This window comes from Tenrec ecaudatus, chromosome 4, assembly GCF_050624435.1.
Source record: "Tenrec ecaudatus isolate mTenEca1 chromosome 4, mTenEca1.hap1, whole genome shotgun sequence".
Taxonomy (NCBI): domain Eukaryota; kingdom Metazoa; phylum Chordata; class Mammalia; order Afrosoricida; family Tenrecidae; genus Tenrec; species Tenrec ecaudatus.
In genome coordinates this window covers 30,370,561-30,396,054 of record NC_134533.1, presented here as the reverse complement: position 1 = coordinate 30,396,054, position 25,494 = coordinate 30,370,561, and the positions used below count along the sequence as shown (strand labels likewise).

The following is a 25,494-nucleotide window of genomic DNA, read 5'->3' as shown; positions in this document are numbered from 1 at the left end:
CAGACTTCTTTCTACATGGAATCCATGCCTCCATTACTGCCATCCCCAGATTTATCTTCCATTCTATATCCAAGAATCTTTTCTACAATTCATACCCAACAGTAGTATCCCCTGGTTTCAAATTTTCGTTGACTTTCCGCCACCCTTAAAATACAATTCTGACTCAGTGAAGCTAAAATAAACTGATATTCCTGTCCTAGAATAATCTACCAGAATCTCTTAGCCACCCTTTTCTCTTAGTCATTTCATTGATAGCTTCTTGCTCTTTATTCAGTTGAATAAATGCTACTCAATATTTAGAACTAAGCTTAGATAAAAATATCTTTCATAAATTCTTCCATTTATCGCTCTCAAGTTTGGGTTTTTACAATTTTTATTGATTTCATTCTAATATGACTATTATATTCTACTTCAGTGTATACAAATAAATTGAATTATTTTGCATTTATTTGTTTGTCTCTCTGATCAAATGGTAAACTCCAAAAGCAAAATAGTGTCTATGTCTTAAACCATTGCATTCATCTGAGCTGACTAGAGAAACAAATACAGAGACACTCATGTGTGTGTAAGAGGGAGTTTTATATCACAGAGATATTATATATCAAGAAAACATCCTAGTCCAGTCCAGATCAAGTCCATAAGTCTCATATTAGCCTATATGTCAGATACTAGTCCATAAATTCCACTATAAACTCAGGCAGGACATGCAATGATGCTGAATGCAGTAAGATTAAAGACTGGTGGGTGGTCAGCCACCCGCCATTGGACCTGACCATTCTCTGTTGGCTGGTGCAATCCAGTGGTGAGCTGAGAGTAAACCCCTGCATAGGAAACAAGGTTATTCTTCATGTGGATGACTGTGCCAAAAGCATGGGGACAGTAAAAAAAAAACAAAAAACTGGTGGGTGGAAAGTCTTGTGGATCCAGTGGTGGTGGAAGCATCTCAGAGCTGTCTGGGCTCTCCACGTGGCTCCTGCAGCTCCAGGACTCTGGCTGCCATCAATGTGGTTCCATGTGGTTTGTTAACAGGAATGTTGAAAACAGTGAAAAGCTTGGAAGATGGCGAACCAGGGAACCTGCCTACTCTGAGAGCTCTTTTGAACAAGGTGGGTTTGGTGTCCAGGGAGCCAAGTGGAAGGAGTCTGGTGAGTGAAATATCCCCCCGGGACAGCACCCCATCCCACCCCACGCATTTGTCCTGAGCCGAGGCCTTGGTGATCCAGAACCTGATTCGTGGGACATCTCGGATAATTAGGCTGCCATCACGGCCCCCGTGACTAGCTATTGCCCCCACTCCATCCCCAAACCAGGCCCCTGCGCCCAGAGTTGCTTGCCTGCTCTGCCGAGACACGTGCAGGGTGGGGATCCCCTACAGCAGCTGCCCACTAACGGGACCCAACTAGGAGAGAAGCTTACCCTTGCTGTGATTCCCCTCTCCCCACGTGGCAGCCATCTGCCCTTGGGCTGGAGTACCTCCTTCCATTCATCCAAGGCCTGGATTACTGACCTGGAGGCTACCGGGGCTGCCTGGGCAACCCCCACAGGGGACCATCCACGCCATTGCTGCCTGAGACCTGTCCACCAGCACCCCATTTGCACGGATGCCCACCTCCGTCAGCTTAGCTCCTGCTCCACTCCCGGCAGGGAATCTGCGCTGTGTTCTTCCAGAAGCCGCAAACCTGCAACCAGAGCCCATCCTGCTTCTACCCGCGACACTGCATTCCCACAGGTGGAGCCACTTCAGGCTGCTCTACATGACCTTGGAGCCCTGTGCCCACGGCCGGGTGCTAGACCTGCCTGGTGCAGGGCGCCCCTTCCAGCGCTGACAGCCCGGGTGCAGCAGTGGGCGCTCCTGCCAGTTGGGAGCCTGAGTGACATGACCTTGCACTATTGCAGGAGCTGCTTTGCCCTCCCTGGTGCGCTGTGCAGTTTCAAGCGGCCGGCGGCTCAGACCTCTGAGCCTGCTGAGACACATTCCTCCCAGGGCAGGCACCAGAGCTGCCAGAGCTGCCAGAACTGCTGCTGTCCGAACCGGCTTGACCAAGTAGCTGAGGAGCCTGCGCTGCTCACAGGGCCTGCGGCTCCAGAGATAAACACCCGCCTGCTGGGGAGCCTTGGACATGGCTTTGTAGTCCCGCCAGAACCGTCTGTGCGCTCTGGCCAGCTCCCACCAGTGCAGGGCCCTGCAGGGTGTCCAGCACCAGCTTCTAAGCCTGCCCAGCCCTTCCCAGCCAGCATAGGAGGCGGTGTTGCAGCCTGGGCCTCTCTCAGCACCCCTTGCGGCCCCAGCCTTTTCCGCCCCATGCAGGAGGCTCGCCCCTGTGAGGCTGCCCCAGCCTGTGTAGCCTCTGCCCATAGGCTAAACTCTACAGGCCTGCAGGGACCTGGGAGGGCTTGCTGATCTGGAGAGCATTTTCCCCCCACATAGCCCAGCTCCGGAGCCCAGATCAGCACCATGTCTGTCCTGTGGCAGCGAGGCCTCGGCCACCTCCGCCTTCTATTAGGCATGCTAGATCTTGGAGGGAAAAGAAGGAGGGTGGATTTATATATATATCTTTTATTTCATGCTGTTTTTTCTCCTTTTTTTCTTTTACTTTTTGTGTTTTCTTCTCTCTCTTCTTTCCTCCTCTTTGTTCATCATTGCTATAACTTCTCTTCTGCCCCTTTCCTATAGGTTTTCCTCATATTTTTTCTCACTTTCACTATTATCACTTCTTTTCTCTCCTCTTTTATAGCTTCTCCTTCTTTCTCTCTCTCATTTTTTTCTTTCCTCCCCAAAATATTTATTTAAAATTATGTTTTAATTTTTAACTTTGTTTATTACTAAACAAAAACAGGGCTGCTAAGGATACCCTGACAGACCAAGTCAAATTAGCCTGGGGGCACTCACTGAGGCTCCACCCCCCACTCCAGTTGCTGAAACAGCTCACCACTGCAGGTCACTGAGCCTTTGGGAACTCTGCCTACACAGCAGTCTGATCCATCCTTATAGCAGGTGATAGACAGTCACCTGAAAGAATCCTTAACAGTAACACAGATAAGATTCCCTGGCCTCGCAGAAACATGGGGCCTATGAAAGGATAGAGCAAAAATCATTACTCCCAACAAAAACAAAAACAACAACAACAAAACAGAGAGACAAAACATGGTAGCAGAGCTAATGTCTCTTACAGAAGAAACAGCTACAGCTGCCACAAAGGAAATCTTCAGAAGTCTGCTCTCAGTACTACAGGGGGGCATTAATAAGAGGATGTCCAGAAAAGCAAGAGCAACCAATTGGAGGATGATCAATGATCTCCTGTGACATGAATGGGTACAGACCCAGATTAGAGAGGTTATTAGGAAGTTTCTAGAAACCAAGGAGAATGAGAAAACAACATATAAAAAAACGTATGGTACCCTGCGAAGGCAGTTATCAGAGGTAGCTTGATATTATTAAATACACACATGAAAAAAGAAGAGAGGCGTATGACAGATACATTGACACAAAACCTCCAACAACTAAAACAGAGTCAGCAGAACAACCCCTCCAATAGCAAAAGAAAAGAAATTATAAAAATCAGGGCAGAGTTAAACCAGTGGGAAGACAAGAGAACAATGCAAAAGATAAATGCAGCTAAAAGCTGGTTCTATGAAAGAATTAACAAAATTGACAGTCCTCTGGGAAAGCTTACCAAGGTTAGAAAGGAACAAACATCAACAGCCAGGGAGAGGGATGAAACAGGGGCAATAACAACAGACCCCAATGAGTTAAAAGGATAATCACAAAGTACTATGAAGGTCTGTATTCTAATGAATTCAGAAACATGGAAGACATGGATAAATATTTGGAAAAACAGTCTCTCAATAGATTATCTCAGACAGAGATCAAGAACCTCAACAAATCCAAAGCGAAAGGAGAAATAGAGAGTGTCATCAGGAACCTACAAACAAACAAACAAAACCCAGGCCAGATGGCTTCACAGCAGAATTCTACCAAGCATTCAGGGAAGTGTTGACACTGATGCTCCACAAAGCATTCCATAGCATAGATGAGGATGGCAAACTCCCAAACTCATTTTTTGAAGCCAGCATTACTTTGATACCCAAACATGGCAAAGACCCCACAGGTATAGAGAATTACAGACCAATATCTCTAATGAACATAGATGCAAAAATCTTTAACAAAATATTGGCCAATAGAATACAAAAGTATATTTAACATATCATCCACTATGACCAGGTAGGATTCATCCCAGAGATGCAGGGATGGTTTAACATCCAAAAATCGATCAAGATTATATACCACATCAAGAAGAAAAAGATTTAAAACCATATGATAATATCCATAGATGCAGAGAAAGCATTTGACATCTAACACCCATTCCTAATCAAGACATTCATGAAGATAGGATTGAAAGGTAAGTTCCTCAAGCTGACACAAGCTATCTATGAAAGGCCAAAAGCCAACATCATATTCAATGGAGAAAAGACAAAAACAATCCCACTGAAAAAGGGCACAGACAAGGATGTCCCTGACCCCACTTTTATTCAATATCGTTTTGGAGGTTCTGGCTAACAACATAAGACAGTGGAAGGACATCAAAGGGATCCAAATGGGAGAGGAGGAGGTGAAACTATCACTATTTGCAGATGACATGATCCTGTACATTGAAAACCCAAAAGCTCCACAGTTGGAGTACTTACAGCGATAGAGGAATATGGAAGAGTGTCAGGATACAAGATCAATAAACAAAAGTCGGTAAGTTTTCTATACACATCGGACAGGAGCAGGAAAGAGGGAATTAAGAAGGAAGTACACTTCACAGGAGTTAAGAACAAACTGAAATATCTAGGAATATATTTAACAAAAAATACTATAGACCTATACAAGGAAAAGTATAAGCCTCTAGTACAGGAAACCAAAAGTGACCTCCACAAATGGAAGAACATCCCCTGCTCGTGGATTTGAAGGCTTAACATAGTAAAGATGGCAATCCTACCTAAAGCACTTTACAAGTCAATGTTATATCAATACAAATACCATCAACCTTCTTCAAAGAATTGGAAAAAACTGACCACCAACTTCATATGGAGAGGGAAGAAACCCAGAATTAGCAGAGAACTCCTCAAGAAAAAGGACACAATTGGAGAACTCACCTTACCCAATTTTAATGATTATTACACAGCTACAGTGGTCAAAACAGCATGGTACTGGAACAACGACAGACACTCAAACCAGTGGAAAAGAATAGAAAACCCAAGAGTAAAACCATCAGCATATAGACAACTGGTCTTCGTAAAGGGTCCCAAAATAATCCAGTGGGAAGCAGATGCCCTTTTTAACAAGTAGTGCTGGAAGCAATGAATATGCACATGTAGAAAAATGGAACAAGACGTTTGCCTCACCCCATGCACAAGAATAAACTCAAGGTGGATCACAGACCTAGAAGTTAAACCCCAAACCATCAGGACCATCAAGGAGGGAATTGGGACTAACCTCAGAGCACTGGCCCAAGGAACTCATAGGCTCACTGCAATAGGGAAGCATACACAAACAGGTGCACTGGAAATCGACAAATGGGATTTAATAGGAATAAAACATCTGTGCACCAGAGAGACTTCAGCAAGAGAGTGACAAGACAACCATAGACTGGGAGAGGATTTATAGTAATGACACATTGGGCAAAGGGCTCATTACTAAAATCTACAACACCATCATGACCTGCAAAAGAGGAACACAGTTAACTCCCTAAGGAAGCGGGCAAAAGAGCTGAAAAGAACTTTCACTAGGGAGGAGACCCATAAGAGAGCAACAAGTGTTGGAGGAGCTGTGGTGAAGTAGGAACCCTCCTCCACTGCTGGTGGTCGTGCAGATTTGTACAGCCACTGTGGAAAGCAATCTGGAGATACTTAAAGAAAATGGAAATTGATCTACTTTATGACCCAGTCATCCCTCTTCTGGGCATATACCCGGTGAAAGCAACAAATAAAACACTACCAGTCATCTGCGCTCCAATGTTTATTGCAGCACAATTCACAGTCACAAAGACTTGGAAACAGCCTAAGTTTCCATTGATAGATGAGTGGATTAGTAAACTCTGGCACATGCACACAATGGAGTACTATGCAGCACTATAAAGCATGTATGATCATATGAAATATGTCGTTTTGAAGAGTTGGAAGGAATCATGTTAAGTGAGGTAAATCAATCTCAAAAGGACAGGTATTACATGAGTCCCCTGAGGTAAGTATAATCAGCACGCCAGCAATAGAAGAATAAACACCTATCTCGCAATAAACGGGTGGAAGCATTGATAGTTGGAGGGAGGACAGGCCACACTTAGGGAGGTACATGAGAGTCCAACATAAAGAAGGGGAAGGGGGGCAGGTGGAGGGAGAAGCAGGGTGGGGAGAAACCAAGTTGATGGCATGGGGGGGGGGAGGACAGGGCACTAACCCACCCAGGGGGAGAGTATTGGTTGTGTCCCCACAGAACTAGAATGTGCAAACAGACCCCACCATGACACGCCAAACCAGGAGGGCAGCGTAACATGCGGAGGAATCCACAAAGAGATTGGGCCATACACTGGCCATAACCAGAATAAGCCCAACTCCCACCGTGGAAGGGAGTATCACAGAAAATGAAAATAGATCATCTGGTGTGGGAAAGGAACTGACCTACCACACCACACCCAGAAGGAAGCTGAAGCAAAGGAAGGAGGAAGAAAGGAGTGGAGCGCACCTCGGCCCACCAAGCTCAGAAGACATTTGCCCGGCTTGAAGGGCCCAATGTACACAGAGGACCATATAGCTAGCCCCACGGTAAGATACCACATCCTGCACTGACCCATGGCCCTACAGAGGACAGCACCTGAGACACAGTGGGGGATGAGCGACTGAGCTGATCCCACCACACTGAGGCAAAACACTGGGGCGTGCAAAGGAGCGGCAGGGGAAGCAGAGCAAGGAGGTCCTGAGGGAGTATAAAGGATGGACTTTGGGGCCAGGATGTGGCACCCCATCAGACTCATCTGGAAAACACTCCTAAAAGTCAACAAACATACCTTGAACTACTAACAGGTCCTTTTTCCCCTATCTTTTGGTTTGTTTTCTTCTTCTTTTTTTCTCTTCTTTAAAATTTTGTATGTCAGTGGGTTTTTTGTTTGTTAGCTTGTCTATGTTGCTGCTGTCATCACCATGTTCTTATGTGCCACTTTGGTGCTGTCAAAGCCATCCCAAATTTTATGCACATATTAATATATCTGTGGGTCCACCTACATAAGATTGGGGGACAAACAATCTGAGAAGCAAATAATGGGACCAATGGTCCCGGAGGGACATGAGAGTGTGAGAGGTAGGAGAAGGGAGGAGGTGTTGGCCAATCCAGGGACAAGGGAACAACGAGTGGTTCAAAACAAGTGGCAGGGAGGGGCTGGGAGGACTGGTAGGGAGTGACCAAGGGCAAGGTAACTGAGAGGAATTACTGAAACCAGAATGAAGTTTGAGCATCGTAGTGGGACAGGAGGAAAGCATACGGAAATAGAGGAAAGGAGTAGGAGGCAAAAGGCATACATAGAAGTCTAAACACAGACATGTACATATGTAACTATATTTATATTTATGGGGAAAATAGACCTATGTGCATATATTTATAGGTTTAGTAGTAGGGTAGCAGGGACTCCTTGCGTGCATTCCCTTAATACAAGAGCACCTTGCTCAGCTAAATGGTCATTTCATGATACCCACCTTCCCGACATGATCACTGAAGACAGATGTGTGCATAAGCAAATGTGGTGAAGAAAGCTGATGGTGTCCAGCTATCAAAATATATAACATCTGGGGTCTTAAAGGCTTGAAGGCAAACAAGCGGCCATCTAGCTCGGAAGCAACACAGCCCACAAAGAAGAAGCACACAAGTTTGTGTGAACACGAGACATTGAAGGGATCAGGTAGCAGACACCAAAGAACAAAAACAATCATTTTGTGATCACCTTCCCCACATAAAGGCTGAAGACTAATGTGTGCATAAGTAAGTGTGGTGAAGAAGACTGATGGTTCCCGGCCATCGAGAGATATAGCATCTGGGGTCTTAAAAGTAAACAAGTGGCCATCTAGCCAAGAAGCAACAAAGCCTACATGGAAGCAGCACACTAACATGTGTGATCATGAAGGGGAGAGGGGACCAGATTTCAAGCAACAAAGGTGGGGGAAAAATCATATCATCGTGAATAAGGGGAGCGCATGATAGGGAGCCAATGCCCATCTGTAGACAACTGGACATCTCTTGCAGAGGAGTAGTGGGGAGGAGATGAGTCACTCAGGGTGCAGTGTAGCAATAATGAAACTCACAACCTTCCTCTAGTTTTTAAACACTTCCTCCCCCACAACTATCATGATCCCAATTCTACCTTGTAAACCTGGTTAGACCAGAGGATGCACAATGGTACAGATGGGAACTGGAAACACAGGGAATCTAAGACATATGAACCCCTCCGCAGCAGCGATGAGAGTGATGATACCGGGTGATACTGGGTGGGAATGGGGGTAGAAATGGATCTACACAAGGATCTACATATAACCTCCTCTCTGGGGGCTAAGCAACAGATAAGTGGGTAAAGGGAGACGCCGGGCAGTGTAAGGTAAGATAAAATCATAATTTATAAATTATTAAGGGTTCATGAGGGAGGGAAGGAAAATGAGGAGCTGATTCCAGGAATCCAAGTGGAAAGTGAATTTTGAGAATGATGAGGGCAATGAATGTATAAGTGTGCTTTACACAATTGGTGTATGTATGGATTGTGATAAGAGTTGTATGAGCCCCAATAAAATGATTTTTAAAAAAACAAACAGGAATATCAAGCAGAGACAGAGAGAGAGAGACAGCAAAAGAGAGAGAGAGAAGCTCGCCTCTTCTGATGGTAGAGTCAAGAGAGAGGAACCTCCCAGAAACCTCATGAAAAGCCCACACCCAAGAGGAGGGATGACCAGGCTGTCACCTGATTGACAAACTAGACCCCCCTTCGTTCTTTTATCAAGTTGACACAAAATTGTACAACGACCTCAACCATTATACACCAGGATGATGTATACACCAGGTTCCTGAGATGTACTAGGCTATTTGAATATGTATTTAGATTAATTAATGCAAATGCTAGGATGAAATTATATATATTTTTGGCTCTCTGCTCCTCCTCGTGCGACAGATAGCCGCCTCTCCCATTCCCGTGCAGTCCGAGCTGCATCCCCAAGACATGGTGGTGAAGGTCAGAGAGAACAGATTCGGCCGCATTGGACGCCTGGTCACCAGGGCTGCTTTCAATTCTGGGAAAGTGGATATTGTTGCCATGAATGACGCCTTCATTGATCTGAACTACATGGTCTACATGTTCCAGTATGATTCCACCCACGGCAAGTTCAATGGCACTTTCAAGGCTGAGAATGGGAAGGTTATCGTCAATGGGAAGGCCGTCTCCATCTTCCAGGAGCGAGATCCCGAGTATGTCGTGGAGTCCACCGGTGTCTTCACCACCATGGAGAAGGCCGGGGCTCACTTGAAGGGCGGTGCCAAAAGGGTGATCATCTCTGCCCCTTCTGCCAATGCCCCGTTTGTGATGGGCATGAACCACGAGAAGTACGACAACACCCTCCAAATTGGCAGCAATGCCTCCTGCACCACCAACTGCTTAGCCCCCTGGCCAAGGTCATCCAGGACAATTTTGGCATCGTGGAAGGACTCATGACCGCAGTCCACACCATCACTGGCACCCAAAAGACCGTGGACAGCCCCTCTGGTGTGATGGCCGTGGGGCTGTCCAGAACACCATCCCTGCATCTACTGGCACTGCCAAGGCTGGGGGCAAGGTTATCCCGGAGCTGAATGGGAAGATGACTGGCATGGCCTTCCGTGTCCCCACCCCAATGTATCCATCATGGATCTCACCTGCCCTCTGGAGAAAGCTGCCAAGTACGATGGCATCAAGAAGGTGGTGAAGCAGGCATCCGTTGGTCCCTTAGAGGGCATCCTGGGCTTCACTGAGGACCAGGTTGTCTCCTGTGATGTCAACAGTGACACCCACTCTTTCACCTTTGATGCTGGGGCTGGCATTGTCAAGCTCATTTCTTGATATGACAATGAATTTGGCTACAGCAACAGGGTGGTGGACCTCATGGTCCACATGGCCTCCAAGGATGAAGAGCCCCCTGGACCAGCAGCCCAGCCACAGCACTAGAGGAAGAGAGGCTCTCAGTTGCTGGGGAGTCTTTGCCCCCAATTCAATCCTTTAACATACTGAGAATATAACATCTGAACCCCCTGAAAGAAGGGGGAGGGGCTTAGAGAGCCCAACCTTGTCATGCACCATCAATAAAGTACACTGTACCCAGAAAAAGAAAGAAAGAAACTATATTTTTATAATAAGGAGTAGCTATTCCTGGTAACTGGGATTATAAGTGATCTTTTATGTCGGTGGCTTCAATATTTTCTAAAGTGCACATATGTTACTTTTATAATCACAAAATACAACACAACAAAATATTTTTTCCAAAAATATTCTGTATTGAAAATAACAGCTTACTCCTAATCTTGATTTGCATACTACCAGGAATACACTTGTGCCTATTAGAGCAATTATTAGGTGTCTGCATTGGAAACAAGAAAATATGGAATAGTGTAACTGACCAATTTTAAATTTCTATCCTCAGATAGACAAGGAAAATCAATATGAGCTGCTTCTCTCTCTCTCCCTAGACCAATTTCACTCCAGAGTGAGAAGGGATACATTGAGGATGATGGATGGAGGCTACATAGATACCCTTGGTGTTTGTTTGCAAAGACTGATTTTCCCTGCCTGCTACTAAGTTTTCATAACAGCTTTCGTGATCATGCTTGTTTTGCAACTAAAATTTTACTTTTTTAGAAGCCTCGAGGAATCGTATGGTCTTGACTCAAAGGAAATTTGCTAGGGTTGATTTTGATGCTCTAAAAGGTAACTACTACCCTATTATCCAAGTACTCAAGAACAAAGCTGCAAATGTAGAAACCATGTGACCCTGAATGTTCATTAGAAATATTTGTTCCTTACACATAGGCCATACTGCAACTCAGATAAGTTGATTTCTCTGTCATCGCTTGGAAGATACTCTTTATGTTTTCCTGTGTGACCTTGAAATATTAAAGTGGATTTGATTTATTCAGGGTAGTGTGTTTTCAGTTATGGATTTCTTATTGCTCAACTCATTGTTCAGCAAGGTAATGTTCAAATGCAGGGGGTCAAAGTAGGTCTCTCTGAAAATCATCAGTTTAATGAGAATTGGTCATTCATTCTGATGAGTTTTCCTCATTGTCTTTTGGAACGAGGACAAATGTTATAGATACATTATACAAGGAGAAAAGGCTGGGCTAAGGCAAAGACAAAAATTAATTTAATCTCTTTCTTTAGCCTTAGCTACCTACATCACTCAAACTAACAATAGCAACACAAAATTAACAGCTTGCCATATTTTGTCTTTAATCTTGATATATGGTTAGTTAATTTAAACTAATTAAAAATGCAAATTCAATCAGTAGGAAGAATCCATTAGTGATTGAATACGATTTGTTAACCAAAGGCATATAAAGTCAGTGGCATCGTGTCACCCATGCTATTGATATAACTCAGAGGAAAAGCATAATGCGATTGCCATGGAGGGTGAGAACTTTGGGAGAAAATAATTAAAAGTATAATTGAACTATTAATTATAGATGTATTCCAGTCATTCATCTATTTTATGTAAGAGATTTCCAATCATTAGATATGTTTTTGTTGTTGTTGATAGGTACCATGGAGTCATTTCTAATCCATAGAGATCATATGCACAACAGAATTGAACCCTGCCAGGTCCTGTGTCATCCTATGTTCCAACCCGTTGTTCTTTTAGCAGTTCATGGTACTTTCAATATTCTTCCCCGGCACCACAACTCACATGCGTTGATTCTTCTTTGGTCTTCCTTATTCAATGTCCAACTTTCATGTACTTATGAGGCAAATGAAAATTCCATGGCATGGGTCAGGCTAAACAGTGCTAAACATAAAATCTTTGCTTTTCAGTACTCGAAGGAGGTCTTTTTCAGTAGATTTACCTCATGCAACCACAGTGTATATAATTCATAATTAGTATATTGATAGCTACAGGGAAATATTATAATTTACTGCCCACACTGCCACTTCCTCATGCTAAAAGTCTGACAATATTCTAACATCAAAATAAAAATGCCATGAATCAGATTTGAAATTCCTCCAAATGTTTTTCAGTTGAATATTCTCAATATAATACATTGACTAACATCAATATAATAAATGGACTATTTCTAATCTGCTTTGAGTTCAACACTTCAATGGGGGAAAAAGTTATATAACAAAAGGAAAACATGCATTTGGAAGGAAGCCATAATATATTTAGTTGAACTCACATCTAGTACTTAATGTCCCTTTATAAGATCCTCTACTAGTGTTTCTTTTGTTTGAAAACCTGCCCACTAACTCGATTGGCATTGAGTTGAGTCCAGTTAATACAGACCCTAGAGGACAGAGGAGAACTGCCCCAGAGGGTTTCCATAGCGGCAATCTTTCTGGAAACAGAGTGCAGCCTCCTCCTGTGAAGTAACTAATGAGTTTAAGCCATTGATCGGTAGTTACTGTTTCAACCAAGATGTCATTAGGCTCATTTGAACTCTAAAAAATAGGGAAACTCGCTATATTTTAGTTTTATTTTTAATCTTTGTTCAACTTTATCTTTCCTTTTTATCAAGTGGTGGTTTTTTTTACAGATAATCTTACTTAAAATTCCAAGAAAAAAGGCCAAAGATTTATAATCCTAATTTTTGATAAATATATAGGTTGAGATAATTTTCCCAGAAGCCAGAATTAATCAATGTAAAGTAAGATTTGGACCAGGGATCCACAAACTATGGCTGATAATCCACTTTTTTTCCTGTATGGTTAAGTGAGGAAGCAGTGTGGGAGCCACACCTGACTCCTTCAAATTCAAGTAAGATGGAGAAGGAGAAGGAGGAGCATCCAATTCCACACCAGCCCAATGTTAAATGCTAAACGGCAATGGTCACTTGTGCCTTCATCCTCCATCCTTCTCTTCCTGAGACTAACATCCTTTCCCTGGCATTCTTCTTCTCTGCTGGGTTCCGTAATTCTTTCCAAAAGCCGCATAACACTAAGAGATAATACTCAGAGTTATGGGGTTGATTAGGGAAGCTAACAGGATACAAAGTAGTTAGAATATAATTATTGCATCCGTATCCGCAGTGCCTCATCTCACCCTGGGTGGCAGGCTTGTCTCTCTGATCGTCCCCCTTGCTGCTATGTAGTTCTTGGTCTTTGCTTCCATAGACCAGAAGGCCCATTTGCCACTCTGTCTGGCACCGGGCACAATTCCTCTACTGTTTCTCATATGTTAGGTACAATGGGCCCTGGTGCCTGGGTTGACTCCACTCCGTTCGGCTGGTGTCTCGTAGTTCTCTGGAGAACCTTCTTCCTTGATGGTCAGGGATTTCCTCTTCCTGCTTTTGAGATGGCTCGCTCTTATATCCAGCATAATGGCAAAACTGGTCCACCCCCTAGTCAGAGTCTCATACACTGGATTTGCATGTTCTTATCTGCTATGACTCTGTGGGCATTACAAAGACTTATGGATATGAGTCTTTCCAAGGGACTTCATTTCAACACATGGAGACGCATTTTTGCAGTTTAAATTATTAAAAATAATTTCAGTGAAAAACAGTGTTTCATGAGATAAAACTTTATGGCATTCAAATTTCAGTCTCTGTAAGTAAAGTTTTACTCATTTACATATTGACCATGGCTGTTATTGCATTTTAGTGACAGATCTGAGTGGTCAGGACAGAGATGTAGCTAAAGTCATTTATATCTGGTTCTGTACAGATAAATATTATCTAACAGAAATATAGTGTCAGACACAGCTGTATTTTAAATATTTTAGGTTTCACATTAATTTTAAAATGAACAGGTAAACTTAATTTTAATAGTAGGCCTTTAACTCAGCCGTTATTTAAACATATAATCAAAAAGTTATTCATACAATATTGTACAATTTTTTTTCACAATAAGCTTTAAATTTTAGAATGTCTTTTACATTTACCCTAAAACCCCAATGCCCTGCCATCCAGTCCCTTTCAACTCTATACAGGGGTTCCAAGGCTATAAATCTTTATGGGAACAAATAAACTCTAGTTTCACCTACTGATATTCTGGTGGGCTTGAACCACTTATGCTGTGGCTAGTAGTCCAATGCTTAATGGACAAAGCCACCATGGCTCAATAACTCAGTAGCACATTTCTAGAGTTTAATAACTACTTGTGGCCAGAAGCTTCAGGTTTAGAAGATAGCTGTTCCATACACTAGAAAATAGGTTTATATTTTATTGAGTTATTATTTTTTGACCTATCCTCTTCCACTGCCCCTTCTCTGCTGGATGGTACATGTCAAGAATGATTTGTTGGTGTCTTGGATATCAGGATGTAGGAACAAGGCACTGTTTATTATGATTGTGGTTTATAGTACTAGTGACAAAATCTAAGTAGGTTATCTCATTGCCTTGGGTATGCGATTCACAGTATATAAGAACAACTTAATATAAAGAAAACCAGAGTCCTCAAAACTGGACTAATATATAATATCATGATAAATAACAAGCATTTTGTCTTGCTTGGACCCCCAGTCAATACCCATGGAAACAGTAGTCAAGAGATCAAAAGATATATTGCATTAGGTAAATATGCTGCACAAACCCTCTCAAGAGTATTCAAGAGCAAAGATGTTACTTGGAGGACTAAGGTGCTCCTGACCCAAATCATGGTGTGCTCCTTTGGTTCATAGGCATGGAGAAGTTGAACAATGAGTCAGGAAGAATGACGAGGAATCTCTGTATTTGGATTGTGATGCTGAAGAAGAATATTGAGAGTAGGATGGACTACTAAAAGGACACACCGATCTGTTTTGGAAGAAGTGGAGCCAGGGTGTACTCAGAGGCAAGGATGGGGAGACTTCATCTTTAATACTTTGCACATACGGCCAAGAGTGACCAAGCCCTGGAGAAGGACATCATGTTTGGTAAAGTGGAAGGTCAGAAAAAAGAGGAAGGCCCTCAATGAACCAGGGATGATACAGGACTGTTCAGTGTTTCCTTCAGCTCTTTTGAAGGTCATAATGTGTCAGAGCCAACTCAATGGCACCTAAGAGGAACATATAAGAATTAGAGGGAGGGGCTCAACTTCAAAGACACAGATGGCATCTGGGAGCTAGTGTAGTTAAGCAAAGTAAAACAAACCCCAAACAAACAGCAACAAATAAATCCTGTCTCAGAAAAGTGAGGCATAATCCTTTACTAATTGACTCTTAGTTCTCCACCCAACAACCATTTTGGTTATAGGTTGAGTGCTTTCAGCGCAGTAAACTCAATGGCTTCCTTGAACAAGTACAGTAATGGGGCTCTCACTAGATTCGGGGCACAGTCTATTGCATCCTTGTCCAACTTTATCTTTTCTTTGTCCCAGGGACACCCATGCACCTAGCTTTTGTTTCCTCTTAATGGAACATCTTATATACCTTTTACCCTTCCCTCTACATAGTGTGGCATCCAGCTTTCTTTTTTAACCTGTTATAGCCACTTTCTTGGAGTGTGCACTTGCTTCTTTGTACCCCACTTAACGTTCTAAATGCAGCAATGTAGGCATTCTCTTTCCCTTGAGGAGTAGGAGGAAATGCTATCTCTTTTGCTCTAGAGATAATCTTCCTGTTAATATAGCCTAAATCCAATTAGCTTTCTTGGAAGCTACTTCTCACCATTGATTCTTATTATACCCATGGGAAAATGTCACCTCTATGTCTTTTTTTAAAGTGTTGCAATTAAAATCACATAAGCTTGTCTTACACCTAACTAGGGCTTCTCCTTTCTTTTCTTACTTCTATGTGTGACTCAGACGCTATGCTCACATGAAGCACGGGGTGGTTAACAAACAGAATCATTCTCTCCAATTACAATAAAACAGTGTCAGCCGTCCAAACTTACAAGAGAAACAGAGAGAATGAAAAGGCGATAGAGAGCTTGATAATACTAAATTTATGTTTATGAGCTATCTGTCAAGTTTGCTATACTGTGGTAATTTATGTGTTGCTGATGTGGAATCTTAATGTGGCATGGTCATACCAGGGTCACTCATAGGAACCAGGCTTCAGCAGAGATTCCAGATTCATTTCTGCCAACTAGGACGAAAGACCTGATGATCCACTTCTGAAAATTAGCCAGTGAAAAGCCTATGGGTCATGCCATACTATTGTTTGATACAGTGCTAGATTAGAATCCCTCCAGGCAGAAGGTACTCAACACACAGCAACTGCCACAGTGGACAGAGGCAAACCAATGACCATGAAGACACTGTACTGGCTTATTCTGTTGCATAGGGTGGTTCCCATAAATCAGAGGCAATGCAACAGGAGTGCACCAAAAGAAATGTTACTATATTTTATGACACATTTTTCTGAGTTCCTATTATTGCTAAGTTCGTGAACATTAAAAGATACAAAATATTATAACTGGAAGAACTCAGAGGAAGCCATTCATTCTTTATTAGCTAAAGCACTTTCATTTTGTTTGTGTGTGTGTGGAATTGGGCTCACGGAACTGTGACTTAATTTGCGCTATTTAATTTTATGGCAATATTGTACTGTATTAAAACTCTGCCCAGGTTTCAAGATGGAATTAAAAATACCAAAGGGTGTATCATTGAAACAATTTCATTTGGTTGTTTTAGGGAAATAACTACAACTCCCATGTGGTACAGTACCTGATCTCATTGAAGAGCCATTTCTCTATGCTATATTTCTTCCTCACCATTTTTAACTCTACTTTTGCCCTCAATATTATTCTCTGCTTTCTATATGGATTAAGTATTGCACTACTAACCACAAAATAAATAGAATAAATCTAACTAGTCACTTCTGTAGTAAAAATAAGGATCCGTGTTCTTATAAGATGTACAGTCTCAGAATTTTAGCTCTAATACAGTTTTCTCCTCTTGTCTTGGATTTCATTATTGACAGTTATCAGATCACACAAGCTGCTCTGCTTCTTTCTTGTGGATTAGCTGTCACCTCACTTAATGGGTGCTAGTTTTCAGACCAGCCTTTAAGACCTTAAACATTCTTTCTGAAAGCTGGGCACCATCTGATTGCTTGACCCCACTTTGCACGCATATCTACAGAGATCTCTTGGTGAGCACAGGCATTGAGTAGGGTCAGGTACAAGAACTCTGTTCTAAAATTAGGGCTAAGGTTAAGTGCAAGCTCAAAATCCATTTATGTGTCTATAGTTTACATATGTCTCTGGTCTTTTTTTGAGACATCCTTATTAGTTTATTGGGGAACATTGTAAATTTTCCCCATGGGATATATGGTCATTCTATTGAAAGTATCTTTAATTTAGCCAGTGTTATAGAATTTTAAAAGTTGTTGAGGAAAAGAAAATATACATATATTAGAAAGCCTTTTAGACCAAAATATATGAATTGTTGACCTGTACAGATAAAAAATTCAAGTGAATGGGCATGACTTACACAAACAATGAGGATTGGAGATAGGGCAAGAGTTTCAGTAACACTCATTCACCAAGGCAGAACCCTGGCTGCTAGACTAAGCCATGTCTTTAAAAAGCAGAGACATTGAACATAGCAAATTTGTGGTAGACCCATGACATCATTCATTGAGCACCTTCAAAGCATCAGATCCAAACAAAAATCTAACAACTCCCAAATCTATAATCTTGGGAGAGCAGTCATCCGGTTCTTTTCACACTCGGTGTTCCAGGCTTATGTACAAGGGGGCACTTCAGTTCTGTGAATCTTCTATGGGTAAGCTTAAGGTATTGAACTGAAATTATGAGCACCCAGTTTGAAGAAGGCTTTGGATGACAGGGAAAGCTCAAAATCTATTTGCAGAGTCCCCACTTGGACTAATCCTCCAGTGACAATGGATATGAATAGACTTGCTATGAGACAGTGCGTTGGAAAATGAACTAATGGTGATGTAGTCTGGTGAAAATATATTTGTTCTCCCTTTTGACTCATGTATGTTCCAGTGTTTACTATTTTCTCTTATCCTTTCAATTGAGATTTTTCTATGTTTTATTTTGTTATCATTATTTTTCCATTTCTCTTTGTATGTTATTCTCTATATGAAATCAGGATAGGTAAATCTAGAAAGACAGTAACTGGATTAACAGTTTCCTGGGATTATAGCAGAGGAGTTGGAAGTGGGATTTAGAAGCAAATAATAATGAAGACAACCAAGAAAATGCCCAAAATTGATTGCAGTGATGGTTTCACAGCTCTTTTAAATATGTTTAAACTACTGAACTCTATAACATGTGAACTATATGTCAAGAAAACTGGATCCCTAGGAGTGTAGTGCTTATGTGTTGGGCTGCAAACTACAAGGTTAGCAGTTCACAATCACTGGATGCTCCATTCTATTGCTATACAGAGTTACAGCATTGGAAATCCACAGCAGCAGTTCTATCCTGCCTTATAGAATCACTATGTGGTAAAACTCGATGGCAGAGAGAAAACTTAAAGTTAAAGAATTAAAATTAACAAAGAAAAGAATTACAGTCTCTGAAACCCTATGTAGTGTCTCTATGACTTGGAATCAACTCAGTGGCTGTAGATTGGGTGTCAGTTCTCTTTTCTCACTGTTTCCATGTCAGATCCCTGAGTCCTGAATGAATAACGTAGGACAGAAGTTCTTGAATACAACCAGCGGTCAACCTAGTTCCTCTCTCTCCTCCTTCTAAATCATAAGATAAAGCAAAAGTGAGGCATTGCAGTTCCTATGATGGAACAATTTATGCTACTGCTGTTATAGTGATAAGGTCATAGGCTATTACTTGCCTATTCTCATGATTAAGTGATGCACATACTGCCAGGAAATTCAGTGGAAATATCAATTGACAATTGTAGTATTAAAAAAAGGCTTGAAAATATTATTGAGGGCTATAAAATGGGTCAGTCAGTGTGATGGTTTGTGTAGTGATGGTTTGTGCATTGCTGGGGTGCTGAAGGTATTTAGCATTAATTACAGGGCTACTCATGGTGGTCAGGTTTGAGGGGAGCTCCCTGAAATGAGAGCGAATAGAACCCGTGGATAAAAGTAAAACATTGTCTGACATAGTAATAGAGATGACCCTCACACATTGGAAGGCATGGTCCCTGGATAGTACAAAGAGTCTGTCCTCCACCGATCAAGTTTGACAGTTGAAGCACATTCAGTGATACTATGGAACAAAGGATTGCCGATCTGCTTCTGTATAGCTTATCAACAAGAAATCCATTTCTACACTGGAGCACATGGCTTGACGACAGCAAATTTGGTATGACTGAAGCTTGTAAGACACACAGAGATCCACAAGAATGGACTCAAACATGCGAGTGCTGAGCAGATCTAGTTCTGCTGTGGATGAGGTCACCGTGTGTCAGATGTGACTGGAGGCCACGAACAACCATTGCTCTGCAACATGCTAACTATTTTATGTGTAATATTTATTTCATCACAATCTTATGAAATTAGTCCCAATGTGGCTCCAAGTTGACAGGTACAGGAATCTTTTCTTGACTTTGAGTAAGCCTCCCAAGGGTACAAATACAGAAGGATATGACTTCTCAAGCAGGATACCATACTATGACCTTTTTGTCATTTATTGAGAAATCATTGGTAAAAAGCACTATTTTTGTTTTGACAATTTGTACAATATTTAAAGCAGAATTTTGTGAAAATTCTAGTTTCTTTTTTTCCTCTTACAAAACAAATTTTACATCTGTTTTTTATTTTCCAAAATACATGATAACTTTGTCTTAAAACTATCTATGCAATAGCGTAATACAAGTGTCCACAGTGGTACATAAAAAGCTCTATTGGGCGTAGAGCTCTCTTCCTGTGGAATGGGAATCACAAAAGGATAGCACATACTGAATTGTGTGTTCCATACCCAATGAACCGTATTATTAATTACAAAAGTATCATCTTTTCTCTTGAATTTGCTTCTCTCTTGGTTTTCCATTTTATGCTAAGCGTGGCCCCCATCCTCCTAGGTCCTTAGGCCCCAAATCTCACTGTGTTATTTCATTTGTACATTTTATCTTCTCCCCACATGGAATAACTTATTTATTATTTTAATCATTCCCATCAACAAATTCATCCCAACTTTTAATTCTAATCTTTAAAAATAACAAAGGCACTCCGTTTGCCATTACTTTTACAATTGTTCTAAGTTGGAATGCTTCTCTGATTCATCTTAGATATTTATATCAAGGTGCTTTTTCTGAAGGACACCTCCTCATAAAAAATAATAATAATAAATGCCTGATTATTTGTTTTGTTCGGGCAGTAGGATTCAAACTCAGACTCCATCACTTACTCTCCATGTGACTCTGGGTCAATTCTTAAAACTCTCACATCCTTTTCCTCTCTAATATGGGCTCACTGGCCTTGCTCATGCCATTGAGTTTTGATAACTATCTGTATAAATTAAAATGTGCATAGGACTTAAAATGGTGCAAAGCACAAAAAAGTTATTAGCCATTCTTCTTTTTTTAAGTCATTATTTTTAAATTCAGGGGAACATCAGTAATTCCATGGTTCTAAATATGGTATTCAAGGATCTTTGTATCTGGTTACAGTTCATTTGTGCAATTTCATTTTCTCATGATTTCAACTTGATTCATTTCAATACCTATCAGCCAAAGCCCATGTAGGAAATGGGAAAATTTAAGAAAAAGAGAGAATTATTTCTTTGAAAAAGTTTGAAATATCACCAGACTAACCAAATTATAAATAAAACACTATGATGTTGCTGTTTTTAGGTGCCATTAGTCAATCCAACTCATCATGAGCCTGTGTGCAGCAGAATGAAACACTGCCACGTCCTGTGTGAGCCTCACAATTGCTATGTTTGAGCCTGTTACTGCAGCCTCTGCTCCAATCCACCTTGTAGAGTGCCTTCCTTCTTTGTCGCTTCATCTCCACTTCGCAAGCATGATAGCTTTTCGAGGAACTTGTCTCTCCTATACTCTGTCTGAAGTATGTAAGACAAAGTCTTTCCAGACCCACTTCAATGGAGTTTTTTGGATGTACTTCTTTGAAGAAATAATTTTTTTGTTCTTCTGGAAATCTATGATGCTTCCCATATTCTTCAACAACACCACAATTCACATACATTAATTCTTCTATCACTTTCCTTATTCATTGTCCAACATTTGCAAAATGAGGTGATTGAAAATGTCACGGTTATGGCCAGGGATGCCTTAGTTATCAAAGTGGCAACCTTGTCCTTGTCCACTTGAGACACGTCTCGTGCAACAGTGTCTCCATACTTCAGTGTCAAATGCTGAATCAATGGAAGAGCATCATGCTGGACTCCCAACCAGGAAGTGATTAATTCTTCATAAACAGAAAAAAAAAAACAGATGAGGCAGAGATTTCTGCAATGGAAAACAATCTTTGGGCTGAACCATCCTCATAAACAAAAAGGATTTTGTTAGACTAACAGATTAAAGGAAAATAAGACAGGACAAGCAAAGCGTCCATGCCATCTATATTTGTCCAGGTGAACCAGTATTACATATATGCCTGGATTTTCTCATTTAAAATCTTCCTCTGTCCTCTTAGTCATTCTCATTTTCCCCTCATCTCATTATTAATAAACCCTTCATAGGACCCATTTCCAGTTGTTACCTCAAGAAAACCTTGATTTCGCCACTCGAAGTACCTCGCGTGTCCCAATCCTTTGGCATTATAAAGACATCTTTCTGTGGTGCTTCCTACATCTGTCATCAGAATTATTTAAGAATACTGATGCATTTGAACCATGCTTTGGTGAAGAATATTGAAAGTTCAGTGTGATGCCAAAGGGGAGAAAATCTGTCTCAGAAGAATAGCAGTCAGAATGCTCCTTAGAGGCAAGGATGGAAGACTTCATTTAACTTACTGTGGCCATGTTAGAGGAGAGACCAGTCCCTGGAGAAGGACATCGTGCTTGGTAAAATGTAGGGATAGGAAAAAGAGGAAGACTCTCAACCAGACGGATCGATGGAGCGGCTGCAGTAGAGGGCTCAAACATAAGAATATTTACCTTTCGAACTTGGGGAAATCATTCCCAATCATTATGAGTCTTATTTTAGGAAAATGAAACAATGTGTAAATATTCCCATGATGTTTGTCTTCTCTTCCTTCAGTCAAAAACAATCCTAGGGGTATGTGGAAGATTAAATTTTTTACCTGCCTGATTTATTTTAAATAATTTATTCTTATATCTTGAATAATATTTAAACTGTGTGTTGCTGTTTTTGTTTAGTTGCTTTGAAGTCAGTTCTGATTCATAGTGACTTCGTGTATAACAGAACAAAACACTGGCTGGCCGTGGCCCAGTCCCAAAATTATTGTTTTATTTGAGCCCATTGTTGAAACCACGTGTCAATCCACCTAATTAAGGATTTTTTTTTCTTGCTGACAATGCCCTCAATTTTACCAAGTAGAATGCCCTTTTCCAGGAACTGGTATCTCTTGATAACATGCTCATTTGTAGCTTAAACATACATAGGAGGCATTTTGATAATTAAAATATTTAAAGATTAAATAAATGTTATTTTTAAGTGAAATGGGATCAAGATATAAGAGAGTACAGCTCTGATTACTGATTTATGGTAGGTTTCAATGAGAATAGAAATTATTTTAGCCTTATCACAAAAGCATTTGTCCTCCCATGAAGATCCCAAAGGTGTTGAAATATTTTATTTTTTCCCAAAGGAAAATATGAATATTAGAATCTGCCAACTTTTAATTTTTACCCCTTATTCCTCTCCAACCATTTGTCAACTTTTGTCTCTACGCAAAAATCTTCTTTACCTATTTTATAAATATGGTCTCTTATAATATTTGTTATTTTGTTTCTGACATTATTTAGCATGTTGTTTTCAAGGTTAACTTACGCGGTACCATATATCAACACGTAATGTATGTTTCTGGCTGAATCATATTCCAAGACTACAGTACATATATATCATAGTTCCTTGTGTGGTGCACATGGTGAATTGCTTAATGACCAATGCAAAGACTGGTGGTTTTAACTCACCCATGGGCCCCTTGAAAGACAATCCTGGCAATCTGATTCTGAAAGGTCACTGCTTTGAAAATCCTTTGGAGAAGTTCTCCTCTCCTGACCTAGGATTGACATGAATTAGAATGGAGTCAGTGGCAATGAACAGCAGCAATCACATATACCACAATTTGCTTACCCATTCATTGTCCTTTGATTAAGTAGCATTACATTCTCTGTGCAACATGCCCAAAGTACTTTGGAATCAATGCCAAAATATACTAGTGGCATGAATAATGACAAAATCTAGTTTTACAAATTAAAGGTCATTATTCTCTCCTTTGAGCATGACTTTTTTTCACCATTATTTACATTTAATACTATTAGTATTATTTGAAACCCGGCAATTATGTACAGTTCTTGCTGATCTTTATTTATTTCTCTACTGTATGAATATTAGTTCAGAAGGTGTTCCCTCATTTGACTCTCTCTATATGACTACATGTAAGTAATAGTGTAAACCATATTTATGTTTAAATGTACCATCTCCAATTAATCTTCAAGGATCTTCCAGATCTGCATGACTGGATGGTTTCTTTCAAAATCATATTGCAAAAGTAAGAAAGCCCAGGCACTATGGATAAGAGTATTGTAATTTTTATAACTAACTTCTAAAAATAAGGTTGAGACACGAGATTACAGATTTTGCTAAACATTATATTTGAGTAAAATAACCCCAAGACTCAAAAATTTTGTTTATTTGAATCTCGATTTAAAACTTCATTGCCATCTATTCAGTGAACAGTGACCCTATGGAAAAGGAAAATGGTAGAACTGCCCATGGGTTTCTAACATTGTAAAATATCCCCCCCCAAACAAACAAACAAACAAACATTTTATTAGGCGTTAACACAGATATCATATCATTCTATAGTTCAATCACATCAAGCAGTATTATAGAACTGCTTACACAATCAGTTTCAAAACATTCTCTTTCTATTGAACTCCTTAAAATCAGCTACAATTTACACCACCTACCCCCACTGTACCTTCTAGAAACCCTTATTCTACTTGCTGTCCCTATAGATTCATAAACCCTGGATTTCATATGCTGAAAAACAGAAAAACATATAACAAAGATCCAAGACGGTCACCCCCAGTGACAAAGCACATCTGAGATAAACCCAATACAAACAAAGAAAAAAATGTTGAAAAGCAGATGAGGCCTGATGTGCGTCAGAAGGGGAGCAACTGGCAAGCGTTAGCCTTTCAGGTCAGGCTTATCATTTCGACTTTCTGTTTCTATAGCCGTTTCTGCAATGCACTCTGGCTACCTGTTTCTTTCCATCTCTCTATTATGGATAAAGGGGAATCACCGGAGGCTTATTTCCGATGTAGTTCCACAAAAGCATATTTGGCTCCCACTGTCATCCCACAAACCCAATTCTCCCAATTTAGGTTCTGATACTATTTCTTCCTCTGGCTTTGGATTATATGATTTAAAATCCTTGGGTCATTGATGTTGGTGTGCTTTTCCATGTGAACTTAGTTAACATCTAACTTAGATGGCTGCTTGACTGGAAACAGGCCTTTAACATCCCAAATGATATTTTTTCCGATAGCCCAACACTATAATTTCTTCACCACAATAGCTATAGCACTCATATCTTCTATGTTCCCTTCCTGAGGGAAAATATCAAGAAGAATTATCACATATACTTGTGTATAATTATCATAGATGTAAGAATTATCACGTATACTCATGTATAAGAATTACCATATATACTCTAAGGCAGGAGGAAAGTCAAGGGAGATGGAAGAAATAGCTAGGAGTCAAAGGGCATTTATGGAGGTCTGGACAAAGACATGTATATGCAAATATATATATGAGGATGGGGAAATAGATCTATGTGTCTATATTTATAGGTTAAGTATTAAGGGGGCGGAAGGACCTTGGGCCTCTACTCAAGCACTCCCTCAATGAATGAATACTTTCTTTTATGAAATTGGAACTCTATGATGCTCACTCTCCCGACACAACTGCTGAAGCCAAAGTGGGCGAACAAGTAAATGTGGTGAAGAAAGCTGATGGTGCCCAGTTATCAAAAGAGATAGTAACTGGGGTCTTAAAGGCTTGAAGATAAACAAGCGGCCATCTAGCTCAGAAGCAACAAAGCCCACATGGAAGAACACACCAGTCTGTGTGATGGAGTGGTCCCGAAGGGATCAGTTATCAGGCATCAAAGAACAAAAAATCATATCATTGACTGCACACCTCCATGATAGGATCGCTGAAGACAAATGGGTGCATAAGCAACTGTGGCGAAGAAAGCTGATGATGCCCAGCTATCAAAAGA

The 25,494-nt window shown here is 40.9% G+C and overlaps 1 non-coding gene and 1 pseudogene across 1 annotated transcript; both read left to right on the top strand.

Annotated features, from left to right (window-relative positions):
- The first annotated feature begins 755 nt into the window (after positions 1-755).
- On the top strand, positions 756-882 carry LOC142447614 (small nucleolar RNA SNORA65). The gene has a single exon (XR_012784284.1). It is a non-coding gene; the product is annotated as a small nucleolar RNA SNORA65 (small nucleolar RNA).
- An 8,351-nt stretch (positions 883-9,233) lies between these two features.
- LOC142445777 (glyceraldehyde-3-phosphate dehydrogenase-like) lies at positions 9,234-10,211 on the top strand (annotated as a pseudogene).
- The last annotated feature ends 15,283 nt before the right edge of the window (positions 10,212-25,494 follow it).